This window comes from Oncorhynchus tshawytscha, linkage group LG03, assembly GCF_018296145.1.
Source record: "Oncorhynchus tshawytscha isolate Ot180627B linkage group LG03, Otsh_v2.0, whole genome shotgun sequence".
Classification (NCBI taxonomy): domain Eukaryota; kingdom Metazoa; phylum Chordata; class Actinopteri; order Salmoniformes; family Salmonidae; genus Oncorhynchus; species Oncorhynchus tshawytscha.
This window is the reverse complement of record NC_056431.1, coordinates 16,393,808-16,401,531: the sequence shown is the minus strand read 5'-3', so window position 1 is coordinate 16,401,531 and position 7,724 is coordinate 16,393,808.

Here is a 7,724-nt window from a genome sequence, read left to right as displayed (position 1 = left end):
TGCGGTACATTCATGCTGGCAACAAGTCCGTTCCATCTCGTCCCAAAGATGCTCTATTGGATTGACAATGGGGACTGTGCAGGCCACTCAAGTAAACTGAACTCGCTGTCAAGTTCCAGCAGATGTTTTACCACTCTTCAATTGTCCAGTGTTGGTGATCGCGTGCCCACTGGAACCGCTTCTTGTTTTTAGCTGTGGAACCCGGTGTGGTCGTCTGCTGCAATAGCCCGTCCATGACGAGGATCGATGAGTTGTGAGTTCCGAGATGCCGTTCTGCACACCACTGTTGTACTGTGCCGTTATTTGTCTGGCCTGCCTGTTAGCTTGTATGATTCTCCTCCGACCTCTCTCATCAACAAGCTGTTTTCACCCACAGCACTGCTGCTGACTGGATGTTTTTTTGTTTGTCGTAACATTCTCGGTAAACCCTAGACACTGTCGTGCGTGAAAAGCCCAGGAGAGTGGCCGTTTTCATAGATACTGGGTTCGGCGCGCCTGCCACCGACGATCATTCCACGTTGAAAGTCACATAGGTAAGTCTTTTTGCCCTTTCTAACGTTCAATCGAACAGTAACTGAATGCCTCGATGCCTGTTTTATATGACAGGCCACGGCCACTTAACTCACTGTCTGTAGGAGCGATCCATTTTCATGAACGGGGTGGTCAACCTAATAAACTGTCCGGTGAGTGTATAACTTAGCATCTGCTTGTAAGTCTATTTTAAACTTTGTTGGTCTGGGTCGCTATACTTGGAGTTTGGGGTAGATACTTCTTTGCTGTGCTACTGTTAGTTGGGTTGTACATCGTTTCTTGGGGGGCATAGAAATGTTGTGCTTCTGATGATGGCATATGTGACTTTTTGTTGTGTAAATACTTAGTATGGAGTCTCCCTGCTGTAGAGAAGCCTGAAGCACGTTGTTGTCCCTGTGCAGTAAATCTCTCTCACACACACACACACTATGATTCTGTGTACTGTGCTCCGCTTTCTAAAAGTCAAATGTCTGTTTTCAGATTGGTTACTGCACTATTTAAGCTTTGGACCGTCATGAACTTGCTTCACTATGCTTCTCCGAAGCACAAATCCATATGATTGTGACTGAGACAAGCTGTCTATCCAATTAAATATAATTGAGAGTTGTGTTGGTTTATTCCCATCTGAGCAAAGGATATGTAATTTGGGTCGTGCCATTTGGCCTTTAGCATGCTTTTATGATTCACGTTCTTGAAATCTGACAGGAGCTACTTGGTAAATGACAGTCATGATACCCTACTCAAAGAGGCCTTTGTCCTGCAGACTGCTTCCTCAAAGGAGTTTGGGACATGTTGTAACCTACTTGACTGGGCTTAAGGAGTCAGCACTCGGCAGCAACTGTGCGATCACTCTGCCATAGGAGTGGGTTCTGAGAAAGGACTGTTGCTTTGATGTGAAGGCTGAAGGATGCTTCTGATGAAAGCGCTATTGTGACAGCACAATGCCATTCAGACAGGGGTGTTCAGATCAAGTTATGGCTTGAATGGGTTTACATCACTAACGCCTGAGGGAGGGCGATTTGAGGACCGTTACAAAAAACAAGTTCCAAGTAGGTCAACAGAAATGGAGTGCAGGAGGAGTGTGAAGTAAAACCTCCCAAATGATGGTTACAGAAAACCCTGTTGTCAAAGCTACTTATTTCTGAGAGGTCTGCCTGGAATAGATAGTCTGCGCATTTCATTCCAAGAAACCGAGCTGAGGCTAAGTACTGTGGCAGATTACTCACTGCCACTGAACATGGGCTGAAACCAGAGCTGATGAGAAGGAGAGTCCAGGGAAGAGGGGGGATAAAAAGGTTACAGTATAAATGCATCTGGGGTGGTTGACAGTACCCTTGACTTTTAGACACTTATCAGGACTTTCCAGAAGCCATTTCAAAGGTTCTCTGTGGCTCTTCCTGGATTTTACTCAATCATTCTCAGATTTTTTTACCTGACCATAGTATCATCATGAGTCAAGTCAAACTAGATGATAGGTGATGCCTAGTCCATTTAACATAAACTCAGATAAAAAAGAAACGTCCTCTCACTGTCAACTGCATTTATTTTCAGCAAACTTAACATGTGTAAATATTTGCATGAACATAAGATTCAACAACTGAGACATAAACTGAACAAGTTCCACAAATGTGACTAACAGAAATGGAATATTGTGTCCTTGAACAAATGGGGGGTCAAAATCATTAAGTACTGCAGTGCATCTCCTCATGGACTGCACCAGATTTGCCAGTTCTTGCTGTGAGATTTTACCCCACTCTTCCACCAAGGAACCTGCAAGTTCTGAGACATTTCTGTGAGGAATGGCCCCAGTCCTCACCCTCCGATCCAACAGATCCCAGGCGTGCTCAATGGGATTGAAATGCGGGCTCTTTGCTGGCCATGGCAGAACCATTGCAGGAAATCACTCACAGAACGAGCAGTATGGCTGGTGGCATTGTCATGCTGGAGGGTCATGTCAGGATGAGCCTGCAGGAAGGGTACCACATGACGGAGGAGGATGTCTTCCCCGTAACGCACAGCGTTGAGATTACCTGCAATGACAACAAGCTCAGTCCGATGATGCTGTGACACACCGCCCCAGACCATGACGGACCCTCCACCTCCAAATCGATCCCGCTCCAGAGTACAGGCCTTGACGATAAACGCGAATCCGACCATCACCCCTGGTGAGACAAAACTACGACTCATCAGTGAAGAGCACTTTTTGCCAGTCCTGTCTAGTCCAGCGACGGTGGGTTTGTGCCCATAGGCGACGTTGTTGCCGGTGATGTCTGGTGAGGACCTGCCTTACAACAGGCCTACAAGCCCTCTGTCCAGTCTCTCTCAGCCTATTGCGGACAGTCTAAGTAATGATGGAGGGATTGTGTGTTCCTGGTGTAACTCGGGCAGTTGTTGTTGCCATCCTGTACCTGTCCCGCAGGTGTGATGTTTGGATGTACCGATCCTGTACAGGTGTTGTTACACGTGGTCTGCCACTGTGAGGACGATCAGCTGTCCGTCCTGTCTCCCTGTAGCGTTGTATTAGGGGTCTCACAGCTTATGGCCGTATGCAGCTCATTGAGTGTGGTCTTAGTTCCAGCATCAGTTTGTGGTGGTAAACAGTGTGGTCTACAGCTTATCATGAGATACTCTATCTCAGGAGAGCAAAACCTTGAGACTTCCTTAGATTTCGTGCACCAGCTGTTGTTTATAAATATACATAGACCGCCACCCCTTGTTTTACCAGAGGCAGCTGTTCTATCCTGCCCAAAAATGGTAAAACCCGCCAGCTGTATGTTATTCATGTCGTTGTTCAGCCACAACTCGGTTTTTGAAGGAACTCGGCAGGTAGGTTGGCCCAAACATCTTGGAGAACTAACCACAGTTCATCTGTGGATTTAGGAAGCCTCAGTTGCTTCTCTCGCTTCATGTAATCCCAGACAGGCGCAATGATGTTGAGATCAGATGTGGGGGCCATACCATCACCACAACTCCATTTGCTGAAATGCAGCCCCAAACTTGCAAGGAACCTTCACTATGGTTCACTGTTGCCTGCAGACGCTCAATCGTGTACCGCTCTCCAGCCCTTCGGTGAACAAACTGCCTTCTGCTACAGCCAAATATTTCTAATTTTGACTCATCAGTCCAGAGCACCTGCTGTCATTTTTCTGCACCCTAGATCCTGTGTTTTCGTACATAGTTGAGTCGCTTGGCCTTGTTTCACGTCGGAGGTATGGCTTTTTGGGCGCAAGTCTTCCATGAAGGCAACTTCTGACCAGACTTCTCCGGACAATAGATGGGTGTACCAGGGTCCCACTGCTTTCTGCTAATTCTGAGCTGATGGCACTGCTGGACTTCCGATTGCGAAGGGAAGTAAGCATGATGTGTCTCTCATCTGCTGCAGTAAATTTCCTTGGCCGACCACTACGGTCCTCAACGTTGCCCGTTTCTTTGTGCTTCTTCAAAAGAACTTGGACAGCACATCTGGAAACCCCTGTCTGCCTTGACATTTCTGTCTGGGAGAGACCTTGCTGATGCAGTATAACAACCTTGTGTCTTGTTGCTGTGCTCAGTCTTGCCATGGTGCATGACTTTTGACAGTAAACTGTCTTCAGCAACCTTGGGAGCTGAGTTTGGCTGTTCCTCACTCAATTTCTTTCCTCCCACTAAGCTGTTTCCGTTTCAGTTAATGATTGTGTTTCAACCTATATATTGAATTGATGATTATTAGCACCTGTTTGGTATAATTGTTTAATCATACACCTGACTATATACCTACAAAATCCCTGACTTTGTGCAAATATACCTAGAATCATTTATGCTGTTTTGAAAGCAATGGGTGGTCACAACAAATATGGATTTGATTTAGATATTTCTTCTGTTCACTCACTTTGCATTTCATTCATTGATGAATATAATCTATTAACATGTCTATTTTATTTTTAAAGCATTCTTACTTTACAGCATTTTTTCACATTGGCCTAAAACTTTTGCACAGTACTGTACCTGCTTGTAGTTTGTCTATTTTATTATCCAATGATTGTACATTGGCTAATAGGACCGATGGTAAAGGCAGATTACCCACTCGCAGTCGGATCCTTACAAGGCACCCAGACCTACGTCCCCGATATCTCTGTCTCTTTCTCCTGCCGAATGACGGGGATGAGGGCCTTGTCGGGTGTCTGAAGTAAATCCTTTGCGTCCTACTCGTTAAACAAAACATCTTCTTCCGGTACGGGGTGAGTAATCACTTTCCTGATATCTAGAAGCTCTTTTACATCATTACACACGGTGGCAGAAACATTATGTACAAAATAAGTTACAAATAACACAAGAAAAACACACACAATAGCACAATTGGATAGCGGACCGTAAAATGCCAGCCATCTCCTCCGGTGCTATTATCAAACACCCCACTTGTCTATTGTACATTCAACATATTCTTTAAATGCTTAGTGGTGATGGTGAATGTGCCGTGTAAAGAATGTGTTGCCCATATGAGACAGACGCTAGAGCCACAGTTCCGTGGCACAAACTGTGTTATATGAGCTCATGACTAGTACATTGGGACTTCACTGACCTGTTAAATATGGCATATATACTGAGTGTCTCAGTTTCACTGCTTGGGGTCATGACTCTGCCCCAAATGCTGTAGCTTAGTAATTACAACACAACATTGGTACAGAATGATAGTGACAAATAAAGTATTCCGCTCATAACATTTGAATGATAGGTGCGGTTATTCAATCTCATCAGCATGCAGTTCTTGCTTGCTTGAGTAGAGTGAGATTGTCCTTGTCAAGAAATAAAGAAAATTCACAGGCATCTGATGATCAACTACAATACATTTAGAGTGGACCCTGGCAAGCTATGGCAGTATTTGTAGCCAATACCCACAGGTTGGTACGTCACGGCAAACCCTGTCAGCCTGTGGTGGTTCTTATGAGGTTGATTTGAGCTATTTGAATGTTCTCATACACTCAAGGTCACAGAATCGAAAAAACAAAACACTCATATAAGGTCAGTATAAGTATTGTTTTCACCGTTTGGGTTTTCCAGACAGTCACTTCTCAACAAAGGACAAACACTCCACTATTTCCTGATATCTCTGACTTACCAACTGCCCAATATCATTTCACCACTATCAGTACAACTGCTGTTGATATAATAACCCTGTTGACATTATCAGGATAATAGAAAGACCATGTACAACAGGGTAAGCTGAAGAGTATGTTTAACAATTAGGTTTTATTGTGAATTAAACTAGACTAACTTTATGAGGACATCATGTTGTGGTGTAAATTGCATTAAATGTTCACATAGTCAAGTAACAACATCGTACGTAGACTGAGCACATCTTGAATTGGGTCTATCCTGACCATGCATGTCTGCTATTGTTTCTGGTTTTGGCACTCACAATTCAGTGTTTATTCCAGACTTCAAGGCTTCCCTGATGTCCTCGGTATGTGTGTGTTGTGTGTGCCATTCTTGATATCCTGTTTTGACTGAGATTGTATTATTCAAATGTAGTTTCTTGCAAAGTGCTGTAATTTCAGGGGGGAGGGGGTGAGTTAGTTATAAACTTTGTCTCATAAAATGATGTTATAAAAGGAGTATGCAACATCGACAGGGTCACTGCCATCTGTCACTGCCAAATGTGTACAGCATGCAGCAACAGTGTGAAGAGTAGCCAGGATGTAGGGAATACACCCTCACCCACACAAAAATGAACACGTCCTAGTGACTGTACTCATGAACACTCACTATGCCACATCCAATGGCATTAGAGGTCAACTTTTGAAGAATATTGGCTGTGAGTGGTTGTAATATTCCTGAAAACATGAGATGAGTGCATGTTCAGTTCATGGGTGAAAATGAAAAGTGTGCCAACTTGAAGACAGGAGGGGGTGGGGGGTGTTTATCCCCAGTTGAGTAGCTTTGTATCCTTGATATCACTATTACTGCATTGTAGTTATTGCTTTACTAAACTCAGAATTATGAAATCTTTCAGTGCTGTTCACAAATATCACATAGGTCATAGCCATTCTGATGTACCACCATTCATCATACGACATGTTTTTCCTCTGGTGTTGAATTCAAGCTGAGTAAATCTGGGCTCAGGAAGGACTGGTTGGTGCAGGATAGTCGGCAACCCCCAACATGGATAGGTAGATAGTCACTCTCAAATGTTACCAGCCCAAGATATTAGTGACTTTAAACAAACAACTACATCAATCAGTCGCTAACTGGATGGCTATGAGAAACAACCTTCGTATAACCTTTTGTCCTAAATGACTAAATGAGGATTATGTCATAGCTGAACAATGTAATGTATCAACAACCAAATACAGATGTGCTTTGCAATTCGGTAATATGTCATTCAGGGAGGATTGCATCACTTCATTATAAGTGATATTACAAATCTATTATAGTTGACAGTATCTTTTATTCATCTACAGTATATAGCTCCATTGATTATGTTGTGACTTGTAATGATTGTGGTAAGTGGTTGTTTCACTGTCCATTCTGCTAAATTACTCAGATGTCAAATTTTCTAAGAGAAACCAGGGGCTATGTAATATTTGCTAATGGTACATACCTATCTTGCTCTTATCAAAATGAATGCTAAAAAAGCGACCAGGTACATTATTACAGTAATGTATGTGAAAATGCATATATACAGTATACAGTACCAGTCAAAAGTTTGGACACACCTACTCATTCAAGGCTTTTTCTTTATTTTTAATATTATTTGTACTATTGTGCAAAACTGTCAAGGCAAAGGGTGGCTACTTCGAAGAATCTAAAATCTAAAATACAATTTGATTTGTTTAACACTTTTTGGGTTATTACATGATTCCATGTGTGTTATTTCATAGTTTTGATGTCTTCACTATTATTCTACAATGTAAATTGATCAGAAATACAGTGTAGATATTGTTAATGTTGTAAATGACTATTGTAGCTGGAAACGTCTGATTTTGAATGGAATATCTACATACTGTAGGTGTACAGAGAACCATTATCAGCAACCATCACTCCTGTGTTCCAATGGCACGCTGTGTTAGCTAAGCCAAGTTTATCATTTTAAAAGGCTAATTGATCATTAGAAAACCCTCTTGCAATTATGTTAGCACAGCTGAAAACTGTTGTTCTGATTAAAGAACCAATAAAACGGTCCTTCTTTAGACTAGTTGAGTATCTGGAGCATCGAT